The sequence below is a fragment of the Mytilus galloprovincialis genome, chromosome 1 (genome assembly GCF_965363235.1).
Source record: "Mytilus galloprovincialis chromosome 1, xbMytGall1.hap1.1, whole genome shotgun sequence".
In the NCBI taxonomy this organism is placed as follows: domain Eukaryota; kingdom Metazoa; phylum Mollusca; class Bivalvia; order Mytilida; family Mytilidae; genus Mytilus; species Mytilus galloprovincialis.
In genome coordinates, this window is record NC_134838.1 from 8,946,153 (window position 1) to 8,965,019 (window position 18,867).

At 32.3% G+C, this 18,867-nt stretch overlaps 1 protein-coding gene across 2 annotated transcripts in view; it reads right to left on the reverse strand.

The window, feature by feature from the left end:
* Positions 1-18,867, reverse strand: part of LOC143064719 (receptor-type tyrosine-protein phosphatase epsilon-like) — a 147,337-nt gene that overhangs the window by 118,963 nt on the left and 9,507 nt on the right. The window contains exon 1 of one of the 2 annotated variants that reach the window (XM_076237775.1): positions 16,778-16,928. The exons of the other annotated variant lie outside the window; for it this stretch is intronic. The gene's annotated coding sequence lies outside the window, so the exon portion shown is untranslated. Of the gene's footprint in view, positions 1-16,777; positions 16,929-18,867 lie in introns of those variants that run through there. 2 annotated transcript variants of the gene reach the window in all.

Below are 18,867 nucleotides of genomic sequence, written 5' to 3' on the forward strand. Positions count from 1 at the left end.
GGAATATATCTCTTGTTACCTGAGTTTGGTTGCAAAACCCATATGTAGTATATGATTAAGGTAGATAAGGTAGTCTTCCTCCATCTTGGATTTTGAAATACCAGAAAACAATTGGTCTAAATCTTTTATAAAATAAGCAAATTTTGAGAGTGATAGGTAATTTATGTGTAAGAATTTTCATTTCAATATAGCAAATGACATGTTTTATCATATGTATGGTTGAATTTTTACATAAAAAAGAATACTTTTGATTGATTCAAATTTTCCAACTTTGTCACATAAGAGACACTCAAATGTAAGGGCAGATAATTAAAATAAAGTTACTTTTAGTATTATAACAGAATGTGTTAGGAATTTACCTATTTTATTATGTAGCAAGAAAACAGGTCCTGTGACCCCATTTTTTCTTTTTCTTATTGTGAAAGCATGATATTAGAGCTAATATATTAGTTCTAAGCCTTAACTAAGTCATATGGTCACAGACTATACGGAACCCATGAAAACAAGAACTGTAATTAGTGTTACCAGATTATAATGCATTTTAGGTAATATTTGCAAAAGTGTACACCAAATGTTGTGATTGGTTAAAGAATTTGTAAAACAAATGGAAAATCAATCAATGATGTAATGTAACTATCATTTTGAGTAGGAAAAATGAGATTATCCATAGTCCTTTAGATTCTGAAAAGGCGAATTAAGTATATTAATTAAACATTTGATTCTGAAATTCCATGAAAGTTTAAAATATATTTGATTTCAAGGCAAAGTTGGCCCTAAGTGGTACCTTCTCCTTTAAAAAAAAAAATAGGCTAATTAAAGACTATAAGGTTTTCCTCAAGCAGTTTTACAAAAGTATGAAAATGTAATCTTTTAGCTATTTACTGGAAAGTAGAAAGCTTCTGCTACATAAATATGGACTGTTTTTGACAATACAATGCACATATATCGGGTACTAGCATCATTAAGTCATGCTAAATTACTGAAATCTTCACAATTTGAGCATTTTAGTTAAATATTAGACGGTTTCTGTCTGAAATGAAAGTAGCCGCATTTGAGTTCATTCATAATATTGAAATGTAAGTTGTATTTGATGATAATACATAACAAATATAAAGGTTGAGGATGAACACGGATGTGGCCACTTTCATTTTTCACAAAAAAACATCTGAAAAGTGACGTTTTATGGCATATTTGATAGATTTTTCATATTCAAGCTTGAATCGGTGCGTTTTTAATGACTAAATCAGTTGAAATCTTTTACATAAACTAATTGAATCAATTTAAATAGACACTTAAGTGTTTAAAAAGTGTCCAAAATCTTTCGTTAAATGAACCTGAAATTTGAGGCCAAAATCGGCCCTTACCGGACCTACTCCTTTCACAAAGAATAATTGTATAACTACCAGTATGCTTTCATGTTCTTCATCCAATTAGAACCAAATGATTATCTTTTGAACAGAATCCCCATTCTTATTCATGAAAAGTTTTGTTGAAATTCTGAGTAGACTGACAAATCTGTAAACAAGTTTTTCAACAGTAACTAATGTGATACCATGCTGCCATGGCTGTTACCAACATTAATTAAATAAGGATTGTTCGTAAAGGATGATCAGCAATTAGTTTTGCCTTGTAATTTGAATGAAAGAATTTTGAAGATAAGTCCAATCAGAATAAATGAATACCTCTGTCTTCCCTCCAATCAGAATAAAAGAATACCTCTGTCTTCCCTCCAATCAGAATAAAAGAATACCTCTGGTTTTCCTGTTTTTCCTTCAATCAGGATAAAAGAATACCTCTCAGGTCTCCCTTGTTTTTCCCCCAATCAGAATAAAAGAATACAACAATGGCTTCCCTGTTTTTAAACAAAAATAAAAGAATTAAACCCTGACTTCCCTTTTTTTCTCCAATCAGAATAAAAGAATACCTCTTGGTCCCTGTTTTTCCTCTAACAAGAATAAAAGAATACCTCTGGGTTCCTTTTTTTCCTCCAATCAGAATAAAAGAATACTTTTGGATTCCTGTTTTCCCTCCAATCATAATAAAAGAATAACTGGCTTTTATGATTTCCCTCCAATCAGAATAAAAGAATCCATCTGGGTCCTTTTTTTCCCTCCAATCAGAATAAAAGAATACCCTCGGCTTCCCTTTTTTTCTCCAATCAGAATAAAAGAATACATCTTGGTCCCTGTTTTTCTACCAATCAGAATAACAGAATACCTCAGGCTTCTCTGTTTTTTTCTCTAATCAGAATAAAAGAATACCTGTGGGCTCCCAGTTTTTCCTCCAATCAGAATAAAAGAATACCTCTGACTTTTCTGTTTTTTCCTCAAATCAGAATAAAAGAATACCTCTGATCTCCCTTGTTTTTCCTCCAATCAGATTGTTACGGCCAGAAATCGCCTTTAAATTGTAGCCAACAAAAGACACAAATCAATAAGAAAATTTAACAATATTTATTATACAAAAGTTTACAAGAAGTATTACACAAATATTACTATCAACTTAACTGTCAAAATATGAGTCCAATCTTTTATCTTTATCTGTATCCGGATATCTTTCGGAATCCAATCTGAATATTACGGTCACAATCCAGTATGATGTTGTTTGTAGAATAAAAGTGTCAATCCAAATGCTGTGAATGCTAATGTCTATCGATGTCTAAGTCTAAGTCCAAGAGTAAGAGTGAGAGTTTAACTTTAGTGTCTGTATATATATATAGTTGTCATGGAAGATTCTAGAACAGTCTATAATGGAACATCCTGGAAAGTTACAACGGAAGTTTCTAGTAAAATGTAGAAGTTTATATAACTCATCTTTTATTAGGATTATTCTGGAAAGTTCCAATCATTCTGTAATTGTTCCAGTGATTTCTAAACTGCACAGTTCTAAGATTATTCTGTAAACAACTATCAGGCCACACAACACAAATCAGGCCAACATAAATAAATACAATAATTACAATATCATAACAAGATTAAAAGAATACCTCTGACTTCTCTGTTTTTCCTCCAATCAGAATAAAAGAATAACTCTGATCTCCCTTGTTTTTCCTCCAATCAGAATAAAAGAATACCTCTGACTTCTCTGTTTTTCCTTCAATCAGAATAAATAATACCTCTGTCTGCCCTATTTTCCTCCAATCAGAATTTAAGAAAACCTTTCTTCCAATCAGAATTAAAGAATACCTCTGACTTCCCAGTTTTTCCTCCAATCAGAATAAATAATACATCTACGGTCTTCCCTATTTTCCTCCAATCAGAATATAAGAATACCTCTGACTTCTCTGTTTTTCCTCCAATCAGAATTAAAGAATACCTCTGGCTTCTCTGTTTTTCTTCCAATCAGAATTTAAAAATACCTCTGTCTTTCCTGTTTTTCCTCAAATCAGCATAAAACAATGTACCTCTGTCTTCTCTGTTTTTCCTCCAATCAGCATAAAAGAATGTACCTCTGACTTCTCTGTTTCCCTCAAATCAGAATAAAATAATATGTCTAGTCTCCATTATTTTTCCTCCAATCAGAATAAAAGAATACCTCTGATCTCTGTTTTTCTCCAATCAGAATAAAAGAACACCTCTGGTTTCCCTGTTTTTCCTCCAATCAGGATAAAAGAATACCTCTGGTTTCCCTGTTTTTCCTCCAATCAGAATAAAAGAATACCTCTGATCTCTGTTTTTTCTCCAATCAGAATAAAACACCTCTGGTTTCCCTGTTTTTCCTCGAATCAGAATAAAAGAATATCTCTGACTTCTCAGTTTTCCACCCAATCAGAATAAAAGAATACACTGGCTTCCCTGTTTTTCCTCCAATCAAAATAAATAATACCTCTGGCTTCCCTGTTTTTCCTCCAATCAGAATAAAAGAATACCTCAATGGCTTCCCTATTTTTCCTCCAATCAGAATAAAAGTATACCTCTGGCTTCCCTGATTTTTCCTCCAATCAGAATAAAAGAACTACTCTGGTTTCCCTGTTTTTCCTCCAATCAGAATAAAATAATACCTCTGGCTTCCCTGTTTTTCCTCCAATCAGAATAAAAGAATACCTCTGGTTTCCCTGTTTTTCCTCCAATCAGAATAAAAGAATACCTCTGACTTCTCTGTTTTTCCTCCAATCAAAATCAGGGAATCCCTCTGACTTCTCTGTTTATCCTCCAATCAGAATTAAAGAATACCTCTGGCTTCTCTGTTTTTCCTCCAATCAGAATTTAAAAATACCTCTGTCTTTCTTGTTTTTCCTCCAATCAGCATAAAAGAATGTACCTCTGACTTCTCTGTTTTCCTTCAAATCAGAATAAAATTATACGTCTAGTCTCCATTATTTTTCCTCCAATCAGAATAAAAGAATACCTCTGATCTCTGTTTTTTCTCCAATCAGAATAAAAGAACACCTCTGATTTCCCTGTTTTTCCCCCAATCAGGATAAAAGAATACCTCTGGTTTCCTTGTTTTTCCTCCCATCAGAATAAATGAAAACCTCTGGCTTCCCTGATTTTTCCTCCAATCAGAATAAAAGAATACCTCTTAGCTTCCCTGTTTACCTATATTCAGTCTAGAAGACAATCATATGATATCATTCTTGCAAGAGTTGGTAGACCTGACGAAGACCTGCAGACCTAATGAAGGTAAATCCAGATAAGTGCTGCAGACCTAATGAAGGTATATCCAGATAAGTGCTGCAGACCTAATGAAGGTAAATCCAGATAAGTGCTGCAGACCTAATGAAGGTATATCCAGATAAGTGCTGCAGACCTAATGAAGGTATATCCAGATAAGTGCTGCAGACCTAATGAAGGTATATCCAGATAAGTGCTGCAGACCTAATGAAGGTATATCCAGATAAGTGCTGCAGACCTAATGAAGGTAAATCCAGGTAAGTGCTGCAGACCTAATGAAGGTAAATCCAGGTAAGTGCTGCAGACCTAATGAAGGTAAATCCAGGTAAGTGCTGCAGACCTAATGAAGGTAAATCCAGATAAGTGCTGCAGACCTAATGAAGGTAAATCCAGAAGGTAAATCCAGATAAGTGCTGCAGACCTAATGAAGGTATATCCAGATAAGTGCTGCAGACCTAATGAAGGTATATCCAGATAAGTGCTGCAGACCTAATGAAGGTAAATCCAGATAAGTGCTGCAGACCTAATGAAGGTAAATCCAGATAAGTGCTGCAGACCTAATGAAGGTATATCCAGATAAGTGCTGCAGACCTAATGAAGGTATATCCAGATAAGTGCTGCAGACCTAATGAAGGTAAATCCAGATAAGTGCTGCAGACCTAATGAAGGTAAATCCAGATAAGTGCTGCAGACCTAATGAAGGTAAATCCAGATAAGTGCTGCAGACCTAATGAAGGTAAATCCAGGTAAGTGCTGCAGACCTAATGAAGGTAAATCCAGGTAAGTGCTGCAGACCTAATGAAGGTAAATCCAGATAAGTGCTGCAGACCTAATGAAGGTAAATCCAGATAAGTGCTGCAGACCTAATGAAGGTAAATCCAGGTAAGTGCTGCAGACCTAATGAAGGTAAATCCAGAGAAGTGCTGCAGACCTAATGAAGGTAAATCCAGGTAAGTGCTGCAGACCTAATGAAGGTAAATCCAGGTAAGTGCTGCAGACCTAATGAAGGTAAATCCAGGTAAGTGCTGCAGACCTAATGAAGGTAAATCCAGAGAAGTGCTCAGCCAACCCATGAAATTTATAAAGTGTTGTTTTCATTTTTTTGGTAAAAATGTGAAATATTTAGGAAACTCTACTTTTCCTTTTCTAATGATTTCCAACATCGAATAGATGAGTGACTTCTAATAGGCTAAGATTTTTAAGAGTTAATGAGACAAAGCAATATTTTTACTTTCAATTGAATCTACACATTTCTACACAAGAAGTAAACAAGCAATGCTACTAAATTCATAATTCTTTAAAGTGCTTCCAAAATTGTTGCTTTTAAAAAATAACAAATAATAATCCAAAATTTCAAGCCGTAGTTTTTTACATGATAGATTTATAACCAAGAAAAAATCCCCTAAAAGTTCCATCATTTTCAATACAACCAAAACAATAGAAAGAATATTTGCTTCACAAACCTGATTCCTGCAGAAGCCATTTTGTACAAATCTGCAGCATCCATTCAATTAAACCAGAATTACACTAATTTAAAATCTGTGATTTTCAACCTGAATTTATCCCACAATTTCATTCTATTAAATGTAATTTACAATGGTATTCAGGGAGAAAAAAGGCAATTTAGCCTGATTATAGTAATCGTTATCATTCAATGCATGTAATCAAATTTAAATTGGATACCAGCCACAAAAAAAGCGCAAAAATTCAACAAGAGTATCTTTCAAATGGTCATTAACCTGTTCTAAAAGACAAAATATTTACAACTTTTTGTTGAATTATTTTCAATATATTGCATGTTATTAGAGTTAGATATGTCTTTCAAAGAGTAAACAATTGTCAGGAATACTTTCTAGATACGATGAATACCATTGGTGCTTAGGGCAGTCTAGATAAATCAATTTTATTTCCTAAAGAAGGAAGTTATGCACTTTCTATTTACATAAAAGCCAATTTTTGTCAATTTCTCATAATCTTGAATTTGAATTATCTCATAAAGACAAATGTTTATGAAGGCATAAACATTTACAGTGTCTGCTAGACTTTTACATCTTTTCAAAATTATATCCAAAGATTATATTAAAAATGAAAATTTCAATTTCAGATTTTATATCTAAATAAATCAAAGCCAATCAGAAAATAGAAAGCCTCTGGTGCAGTTCTATTTGTATTAATACTTCTAAAATACAGATTTTTTTGTCTATATCAGATATTGTCAAATTGGCCACTTCAATAGTATTCATTTTACTATAAAATTCAATTTTAATAAAGTTATTCGCCATCTTGGAATAAAATACTGATCATTCTTGAAGAGTGTAAGGGTGTTTGATCCTCAGTGTTTGGTGTGGTCTGTTGGTTGGTTGAATACAACTGGTGATTCCAATTATCACGTACTTGCCAACCTCTGAAACCTTCAAAGAGGGAGATCTTCCCATCAGCTATGACAGCTGAGTGGGAGATTTTGCGCAAACAACATTTGCCAGTGAAATATATGACCCTGTTGATATATTCATCTTCAAAACACATATAAGAGTTAATAGATACACTTTATGGTTATTCCTTTACAAGGTGTGTTGTTTGTTTATTTCCTGTTTGCATCATGTGCATCTTTCACAGTTGCATTCCATCAGACAGCTTTTCAAACCAATTCAAGTGTTCTGCCAAAAGATTGGCCATTAATTATTATTTTAAAGATTGTCCAATTTGAACTATGATTTTGATGTTTGTAAAGGAGTTGTGATGTGAACATGATACTGTGGCTTCAGTATTATTTATTGGATACCAATTTTCATTGGTTTTGTGGGTAAATTTAGGGAACTACATATTTTAGAGTTCAACAATTAAGCAAGTCAAAATTTCCTATAGGCTTGTACAATGGCATATAGTTTCCTACTACCCTTTCACTCGTGTGGATACCGGTAGTTGTCTCATTGGCAATCATACCTCATCTCCTCATTTCTTTATTCCACATTGGCTAGATGTAGGGAGGTGGGGTGGAGATCTCATAAAACATGTTTAACCCACAATATTTTTGTGCCTCTTCCAAGTCAGAAACCTCTAACCTTTGTTAGTACTGTGTTTTTTTGCGTTTTTTTTATGGGGGGGGGGGGGGGGTATTTGTTTGTTTCAGGGTTTATTGTGACATCCATTTTGCTGAACTAGTATACATAATTGTTTAGGGGAAAACTGTAGCCTACCTCCAGGTGCAGTATTTTCTTGTTGTGTTGAAGACCTATTGGTGACCTTTGGCTGTTTTCTGCTATTTGGTTGGGTTGTTGGGTTGTTGTCTCTTTGACACATTCTCCATTTCCATTCTCAAATCTTTTTGTAATAACCAAAAAAATGAAATATCCATGAAAATACATTATTTCTTCATTAAATGAAAAAAAGGGGTGCCCATGAAAATAAATGCATCTACAGTAATTTATTCATATTTAATATCATTGACTTTCGCCATCAGTTTTTTTTTTTATTTAGACCTACATTATAAATCACAATGTTAAAACTGTTGATTCAGCATTTACCATCATAGATACAGGAAACAGCACTTCTAAGTATTGTTTCCATGACATTCCTTGCATAAAAGACAAAATTGTCAGCAGAACGCATTCAATATAATGAAATAATACTTTATGCAACAACAAATAACTCAAGCCTTCCATTTAAATGGTAATTTTAAGCACCTTTAAATGAAATCTCAAATCAGTATTACTTAATGCTTAATAAATTTTATTTCTGGAACAATTAATTCTGTCCACATATGAAGTTATTACCATCAATATCATTAAAGGAAATTACGTTATCTCCCCTTATTAAGATTACGAAGACGTAAATTGTCATGTTCCGAGAAGTCTCAATAGCAATGATCCAAATGAAAATTGAATTATTTCTTCCTGTCAATTTGAAAAACCATTAATCCACGGAATCTGAATTGTTTCAAGGCTAACACTAATATCTTCCGTATATAATACAGATATATAGCAGAATATGAAGATAGAGTTTTGTTTAATTCAGGTTACAGGAAAGGTTTGTTTATAATTACAGAGATACGCTAAGCGATAGAAAATATCAGGACTGATTCAATTAAATTGATTGGAAAATAACTAATACATAATACTACTCCCAGTAAAAAAACAATTCTGTCATCTAAAACTGCACCAAGAATGGAAATGAATTTAGGTTACAATAATTTCTACCGTTGTTATTTACGATTCTAGTTTTTATCAATTTGATTACTTGTTTAGCTATTTTATTGAAATTGAGAAGATCAACAAGCAGAAACTGACATTTCCTTCATCATTGGATTCTCCTATAATGAATACATAAATATTCAGCTACAATAGCTTTAACCGCTAATGTTTAAATCAAGGTCAGTTTCAATTTATCATCATGTCAATTCTCATTAAATGGGGTCAAACTATCAGGATATCAGACTAACAAAGGGTATTCATACCAAATGTAACTGTCATTCTGTGTTCAGATTTTTTCTAATTTCATTACAATTGATTGATTGTTTTTTACTATCTTTCAAAATCAAAATATTTAAAGCATGTTTAAAACAAAACCAATAAAATTAAAAAAAAACTATATAAAATGAATTAGTTAAGTTCTGAAAAGTCTGTGAACTAAGAGAAAATGGGAAACTAAGACCCCGTTTACACTGGCAACGAAATTGAATCGATCTTTATTTGAATTGATCTAAAGAAGACCAGTTCACGTTTACATTGCACATACAAGATCGATCAAGATCGATCTTTTTTTATCCACTGCGTTTACACTGCTACATAAAAAGAACAGATCTGACCTTTATTTTTATATATAAATATAACATTCACCTGAAAAAAGATCGTTCGCGATTGCTCTAAGCCTTTACACCAAAAAAAAGATTGATTCAAATAAGATCGATCTTTTTTAAAACCACCTCTAGAGGTAGACTTTTCAAGTCTGATTGAAGATCGATCTTACTCATTTACACTGGACCAAAGATCGATCTTAAAAAGATTGATCTTAGTAAAGATCGATCTTTTTTGTCAGTGTAAACAGGGTCTAATTGTTCCTAAAAATAAGTGTGTTTTGTATAATAAATTTTATTTCACTTTGCAATAGGCAACCAACTGAAACCTCTTAAGTTTTTGTGGGAAAAATTTAATGGTTTTTTTCTAATATGGAGCATCATCAAATTATTCTATTCATTTCAATGAGAAATTTCATTCAATACAGCTAACATTCAAGCTGGTTGCACTTTGTAAATACAGATGTAATTACAAACCCTACCTTTTTGGGGAGATAAAGTATTCATAGATATTTAACTTCATTAACGTACTGGTTCTCAGATATGATCTCTACAGTTTCACCTCATAGAAACATAATTTTGGAATGTTACCATTATGGAAAGCAACGAAATTGAATTCTGAGAAAGATCCAAATTAAAGGGAGGGGTAGTACAGAATTTCAGTATAAGTTTAAACTCTTAAGTTTGAGGCATATAAAAGTTGAAAATATGCAGCACAACCCTGTGTTTTGCCCATGAATAAAATATAGTCAGTACATAAAAACTTTCCATTTTAGGATATCATTTTTAAGAAACTTCATAGTAAAAGTGGCCCAGTCTTAGCTGTAAAGGGAATTCCTACAGAAATTTGCATTGTCTATATATACAGAAGAGCAACCTGTAAAGCATTTGCTTGCATCAATTTTACTCATTCTCTAATGTGTTGGCAATTGGCAACTAACAAGTTTCAATTGTGAATACTGTTGAGTTTAATAATGTTAGATAGAAGCAGAACAGAGCCTGATGTTATTTCATGATAACAAAACACATTCTCAATATGCATGGAACCAAGTGCAACCAACAATTATAACAATAGTTTTGATATGACCTTCAAAAAGGGATTATACAGAAATTCTCGAAGTTAAAAAAAATCTACTACACCACAGGGTATACATGCACTTAAAAACATAGTCAACTAACTAACTACAGCAATTTAATGCTTCAGTTTCTGTCAATCCTTTTCACTTTATCCTGTTTGTAATTACTACACCAACTTCTCCCTGTTTCCGATCTCTCTCATTTGAAATTAATTACATGTATAAATATGCATTTGTGTCTAAGGATGAGAAAAAAAACTTATTATGGAAACACACCATGGTTAAATAAAAATTATTGATTTCTCTTTTTTTTTTCTTCTTTCATTAGAAAATACCAGTATACATTTTTTACTATAGAGATTCCATAGTAATGAAATAATTAATGTTGATGACTATGTATCTGTGTTTAAAATAATGCTCATATAATAGATAAACTAGATTTTTGTTGGTCTTTTTCAACATCTTTCTACTATAAGGTTACTTTCTAAATTTTATGCTTGTATAAAAAAACAAAATTCAATCACACAAAGATTTCCAAAAATTAGGTAAATATAAGCAGAAGCAACAAAAACCTTTCTGTTTAAAAAAGTATGCTACAAAAACACGTAAAATAGGTTTGTTGTTGATTGTACTTATTTGCTCCACATCCGTAACTAGATTATTGCACAAGATGCCAAGCTACAGACAAGTATTCCTTGGAGTATAATTGTATAATCATTTCAAAGTATGGGAACAGAATGAATAGATGTGCATTAACTCAATCATGACACAAGAGGCTGATAGAGGAAATTCAGACGCTTTGTATGCATCAACTTTTTGAAAGTGCTTGCTCAGCTTAAATCTTTGTTGGAATAAAATTATGGAATAATAAATACATCAATCATCATAGTGAATTAAAAGTTGTATTTAAGGGATTATATATTCTAAAGTCAATCAAAAGTCCAAAGTTTGTCCATACTGTGGATTCATTCCTTTTGTTGGTACCAAAGTTTGTCCATACTGTAGATTCATTCCTTTTGTTGTCCACAGTTTGTCCATACTGGATTCATTCCTTTTGTTGTCCAAAGTTTGTCCATACTAAGGATTCATTCCTTTTGTTGTCCAAAGTTTGTCCATACTGTGGATTCATTCCTTTTGTTGGTACCAAAGTTTGTCCATCATGTGGATTCATTCCTTTTGCTGGTACCAAAGTTTGTCCATACTGTGGATTCATTCCTTTTGCTGGTACCAAAGTTTGTCCATACTGTAGATTCATTCCTTTTGTTGGTACCAAAGTTTGTCCATACTGTGGATTCATTCCTTTTGTTGGTACCAAAGTTTGTCCATACTGTGGATTCATTCCTTTTGTTGGTACCAAAGTTTGTCCATACTGTGGGTACATTCCTTTTGTTGGTACCAAAGTTTGTCCATACTGTAGATTCATTCCTTTTGTTGGCCAAAGTTTGTCCATACTGTGGATTCATTCCTTTTGTTGTCCAAAGTTTGTCCATACTGTGGATTTATTCCTTTTGTTGGTACCAAAGTTTGTCCATACTGTGGATTCATTCCTTTTGTTGGTACCAAAGTTTGTCCATACTGTAGATTCATTCCTTTTGTTGGTACCAAAGTTTGTCCATACTGTAGATTCATTCCTTTTGTTGGTACCAAAGTTTGTCCATACTGTGGATTCATTCCTTTTGTTGGTACCAAAGTTTGTCCATACTGTGGATTCATTCCTTTTGTTGGTACCAAAGTTTGTCCATACTGTGGGTACATTCCTTTTGTTGGTACCAAAGTTTGTCCATACTGTAGATTCATTCCTTTTGTTGGCCAAAGTTTGTCCATACTGTGGATTCATTCCTTTTGTTGTCCAAAGTTTGTCCATACTGTGGATTTATTCCTTTTGTTGGTACCAAAGTTTGTCCATACTGTGGATTCATTCCTTTTGTTGGTACCAAAGTTTGTCCATACTGTGGATTCATTCCTTTTGTTGGTACCAAAGTTTGTCCATACTGTAGATTCATTCCTTTTGTTGGTACCAAAGTTTGTCCATACTGGATTCATTCCTTTTGTTGGTACCAAAGTTTGTCCATACTGTAGATTCATTCCTTTTGTTGGTACCAAAGTTTGTCTATACTGTAGCTTCATTCCTTTTGTTGGTACCAAAGTTTGTCCACACTGTGGATTCATTCCTTTTGTTGTCCAAAGTTTGTCCATACTGGATTCATTCCTTTTGTTGGTACCAAAGTTTGTCCATACTGTGGATTCATTCCTTTTGTTGGTACCAAAGTTTGTCCATACTGTAGATTCATTCCTTTTGTTGGTACCAAAGTTTGTCTATACTGTAGATTCATTCCTTTTATTGTCCAAAGTTTGTCCATACTGTGGATTCATTCCTTTTGTTGGTACCAAAGTTTGTCCATACTGTGGATTCATTCCTTTTGTTGGTACCAAAGTTTGTCCATACTGTAGATTCATTCCTTTTGTTGGTACCAAAGTTTGTCCATACTGGATTCATTCCTTTTGTTGGTACCAAAGTTTGTCCATACTGTGGATTCATTCCTTTTGTTGGTACCAAAGTTTGTCCATACTGTGGATTCATTCCTTTTGTTGGTACCAAAGTTTGTCCATACTGTAGATTCATTCCTTTTGTTGGTACCAAAGTTTGTCCATACTGGATTCATTCCTTTTGTTGGTACCAAAGTTTGTCCATACTGTAGATTCATTCCTTTTGTTGGTACCAAAGTTTGTCTATACTGTAGATTCATTCCTTTTGTTGGTACCAAAGTTTGTCCATACTGTGGATTCATTCCTTTTGTTGGTACCAAAGTTTGTCCATACTGTGGATTCATTCCTTTTGTTGGTACCAAAGTTTGTCAACACTGTAGATTCATTCCTTTTGTTGGTACCAAAGTTTGTCCATACTGTGGATTCATTCCTTTTGTTGGTACCAAAGTTTGTCTATACTGTAGATTCATTCCTTTTATTGTCCAAAGTTTGTCCATACTGGATTCATTCCTTTTGTTGGTACCAAAGTTTGTCAACACTGTAGATTCATTCCTTTTGTTGTCCAAAGTTTGTCCATACTGTGGATTCATTCCTTTTGTTGGTACCAAAGTTTGTCCATACTGTGGATTCATTCCTTTTGTTGGTACCAAAGTTTGTCCATACTGTGGATTCATTTCTTTTGTTGGTATCAGTGGATTGAGAAAACACTTCTATTTTTTGTAAATATTTGATTTCTTGGTTTTTCCAAAGTCTGCATATATTCCTGCAGAGCATTTGTTATTATAGATTGTCGTTGGTCATCTCAATGAGGTTGGTCTTGCTATGAGCTAGTTTGGCAAAAGTGAGAAATGCAATCGAGTTGAGATGACCAATGATAATCTGTTTATCACTATACAACCTATGACGACGTTGTTAATTTCATTAACTTCATTTTAAAACAACAGCACATGCTACCTTAGTTTCTAGCGATAATTTTTCATATCACTCTACTGTGCTGAGAAAGAAATTTATCAGTCTGTAAGATCAAAGGAAAATTTTGTAAAGTAGCAATATTTTTTTTAAATTTAAATTTGTTTTCCCTTGAAATCTACAAAATTTGATATCTCACATATAATAAATAACCCACAGTAAATAAAAATGTCCAAATGTATTTTCAAGATACATCAAAGATACATATATTTTATTTCGTTTGAAATTGTTTTTTTCCTGTTTGCTATTTGTAGTAATTATTTATAGATGGGAACTAGTATAACTAGTTCTGATACTGGTTTTGCAAAAGTATGTACTATTTATAGAGTTTTATGTTAGAAGCATAAGGCACGAGGAAAGTTTTGGCGGTTTCTACGGGTGGGGTTTAATGGTACTATAATAAGTTTGGCATTTAGATGTAATAGTATCGAAGGTGCTTGCAGTTGCGTCGAATCGAAGTTTGTAACATTGGTATATTGACAGTTGCTGCTATGTTTATTGTACGTACTGGCATTGGAGGTATTAACTGAGGAAAAAGAAACAATGCGAAAGAGGAACAATGTTATATGTCATGTATATATATGTGGTTTGAATCGAAGAAATCTGTACAATAAAGTAAAATAAAATATTTGTATCACAAGAGAAATAATATGTTACTGCGAGCAACTAATCCTATATATGTGTTTGCCTTGTTTATAGCATATTGAATTTAAAGATTAAATACTTTAAATTCGGATAAGCAGGGCCAGGGAGAATTTAAACCAATTTTCACTGGTTTAATTTTTACGGAATGCAAACCAAGCCCGAAAAATTTAAGTAAGATCCCAATAAACTTATAAATCCTTTAAATAAACTTTTTCTAAAAGATTACCTATTTAACACTGTAACCAAATCTTTGAATATTGTTTTTATTGGTATAAATATTGATTTTGTATCAGAAAATTAAAACCATACTTAATATTACACTTATGTACTTTCATGGTACCGGTACCACAATCTGTCAATACCTATAGTTTGGCATTGCGAGAGGTCATTATTTTCTCTGACTGTTTCTGATCTCTTTACAACATCCACTGGATGTGTACTTGATATATTGGTCTTAGATATATGATTTTTTTCATTAGTAGATTTTTGCTTTGAACTAGCTGTCAGTAACTGCAAGTACTCTCAGATCTGTACTAAGTGTCTTTTTGTTTTTGGGATGTACATAAGTACCCGTTCACATCCACTCTGTATTATGGTAGATGTAGATTTATTGTAATATTTATCCTAAAAAAATATATTCTATAATATTTTCCTTTTGGAACTCATGGAACAAAGATGTATTTCTATTTGTATCCATTCTTTTTTCCAGTTAGATAACTGTTATTAGGTTAAAGGTTAATTGGGTGAACTAAATCAAATGTAAGTCATCTGAAATGATGACACACATAAGATCCATCACTGTAAGTGACAATATACAGTTGTGTATAGATCAACTCAGCATCAATCAAGACTTATGGAAGCATTTGAGATATCAGTCACTTCTGTTTAATTGCACCAAACACATTAACACAGACAGGTTGGCTGACCAGTCACTATTTGCAACACTATATACCAAATAAAGCTAAATATAAACAAGGAAATAAGACAGAACAAATTAGTATTTTGTAGATTTTTACTCTAGCAAAACAGGTCATCACTGTCCTTAACTTGATCAATTAGTACCTTGATTTTTTGCCTTTGTCTAATAGCATACAAGGTAACTCGGAAGGATGAAAAGTATCAATAGATCATTGAGAAATTTGGCATTTTATTTTTCTACTTTGCATTGCTCTGATATTTAGTTTAGCCCTTTTAAATTGATTTTTTATTTTTTCTTATGATGTTACACCACAGTCCCTCAGGTATGGGCTAAGGATGAGTGCTAATAATATGTTTTAACCCTGCCATATTCTTTATGAACCTGTCCCAAGTCAGAAGCCTGTAGTTCAGATGCATAGCATTGTTTACATCCATTTCGTCCTAACTTTGGTGGATAGTTGTCTCATTGGCAATCTTACCATGTTCCTTATTTTTACAATTACTTTTAATTGATATTGGTAATGCTTAGATTTGAAATCATTTTTGAAGTCTTTAACTTTTGTTATGACTGCTATGATGCAAGTGTACGTTCAGCATTTTCAACTCAATTACAAAAAAGATTCTGAAAACATCAACCTGGGTACACTTTTAAATTCAGGGTTAAAATGGATATCCTTTAATGCTTTTATTTCAACATGGTTATATATTTACTTTTCCAAAAATAAAATGTGCCCACATTCCATTCTTATTGTAACTAGGAAAACAGTGACCTGTATAGCAATATTCTATTTATAGAATAGCAGGCAGGAAGCCAACAATCCTTTTTTAAGAGGGAAGAAAATTGAAAAAAATGAAATAGGACATCTGCAATTAGGATTCCTAGAGTAATATTTGATGTCACAGCGTATCCCGATTTAGTGTTTATAATTTTTGTAATATAAGATCACAAGCAACAAGAATAGTTTACATAACCTTTTGGGAGTAATAAGCTCATAAAACAAAAAGTTCTGACTATAAAATGTAATGGCAAAACTATAACTAATCCTATCTTGCCTTTTGGTGATCATCTATTATAAAGTCAGGTAAATGTCTTATCTATAAAAGCTCTCTGACATTATCTATAGTATACACCTTTAGAGTATTATGACAAGATAACATTTTGTCTTTTCTCTTTCTCAAATACCAAAGTGTCTTGAAAAATCTAATTACAATATATACAATATATCTATACGAGCATCAAAAGTATATGACCAATAGTCCACATCACATTTACTTACCTTCCGTACTCTATGCCTGCATTTTAGAACTTAAATCCGTCATTAATAAATATTTACAAAATTATGTCCATTTACTGACAATGTACCTCAAAGGTATATGTTACAAGTTACATTGATATTGTGTTTGAAAAAATAAACCAATACAAGAGATATTTCGATAGTTGCAATGATTAGAGCAAAATCTGTGATCAGCATGATCTGTCTCAGCGTTTATCAAATCATTATTCTAGCCACGGGGGAACACACAAAAGAAATAATACCACAGGCTTTTGTCAATGTTATTAATTGCAGTAAAATTCCAGTTAATGGTAAGAGTCCAAATCGTTTTGTCTGTTTTAACAGTATCTTTTAAATTGGAACTTGAAATCAATATATGACACCCACTTTTCCACATGTGACAATAATTCACATTAAACTCGTCAATTTTTACCAAACATTTACAAAGAGCCATTGATATAGCAGCTTAATTAATTAAGGCTACAACAGTAACCCATAAAAATTAAAATGTCTAAGGTTAAGTGATCTTCGTAACAGATGAACAAATAGGAAAGAGAGACAGAATAATTACTCTATTAGTTTTATTTCTTGACTTCCTGCTTTTATTTAAGGACAAAAGCCATCAGTAACTATTCATATTTTTTATTCTTTAAACGTTATACAATTTCATTTCTTGATAAAGTGTATTTTGTTATATTTTTTACTTTTACTACTGATGTTAACATGTTTTTCTGAAGGATCAATTATATATATATAATTTAACTTTTTCACTCTTTTGGCCTTTTTGAAAAATGTTGTTTGTGCTGCATTTAGACCCCTCTACAACGAAATTATTTCTTTTACATGCACATGTATAAAAATTGCAGTTTTTATCCAAAGCAATCATAGGTTTGAAGGTAGTTTTCAATTTAGACTTGTTTATATATATATATATATATATATATATATCAATATATATAAAGTGCATTTTTTATTACATATTTTATATGATTTAAGTATAAGGGGATTACTGAGTGCTGACAAAACTAATTTAACTTTGCCACCTATATTACAAATGTGGTAATAACAAGTCATGATCCTCATAAGCCTTGTTTCAAAATAGTTTGTTTATTTTTCCTGTTGGAAATTTGAGTCTCGATTGAATAAATTCACAACAAATGATTTGACACATGACAACTTAAAACTTAACATGAAATTATTTTTCATTAAAGATTATACTCAGATTTCAATATGGCATATCATTTTATGATGGGTATGTTTGAGAATTTATTCAGCAAAATAGAAACTTTGAAAATTAAATGTAAATCTACAAAAGACCCAAGTCCAATAAACTGTTTAAACAGATACATGTATGTGTCTCATCCCTTATTTCTTTTGTAAAATGTAAATGTTGGAATTTAATTTATGGCAACACTGTGTGACTATCCATACACAATGTGATACTCACGATGGACATTCTGAATTTTAAACACAATATACTTTGAAGGAATTATAGGTTCTACATCCTGCAGTAGAATGTTATCACTGTTTCAGAAAAATAATTTTATAACAATTTAAAAAAATGAGATTCTTTCTCAATTTAAAAGCTTTGAAACAGTTTTTAGTGTTTATTTAAATACCAAGTCTGTAAAGTATGAAACTGAAAGACAGATATTTTTATCTGGGTGGGGTCTCACAGCTACTAGCCATTCCAGCTTCCATGAAAGTTAATATTTTAAAATATAAAAAAAAGATAAGCTCATGTAAAATTAAGTTATTCCTCATTAAATAATCATGTTTGGAGTTCTATCAAAAAATTGTCAATGGTTGGGGGTATTGCACTTTTTTTTTCTATACTAAAGGGTTTAAGGTGGAACCAAACACTTTGTCTAAAAAAAATTGGTTCGTTTAATATTCATAAATTTTTTACAAAATGTTCACTCTGACCCATTCGACAAAAGTATACAAATTCAAAAAAAAAAATTAACCAGACACTTCATTGGAAAAGTTAATTGGATATGTAGCACTTTGACAAACACTTATTTTGGTCATCGAGAAGCTGGATATTTCCTTACCAAAAGAAGTGATTAAAACGTTCAGCTCATTTTTACAGG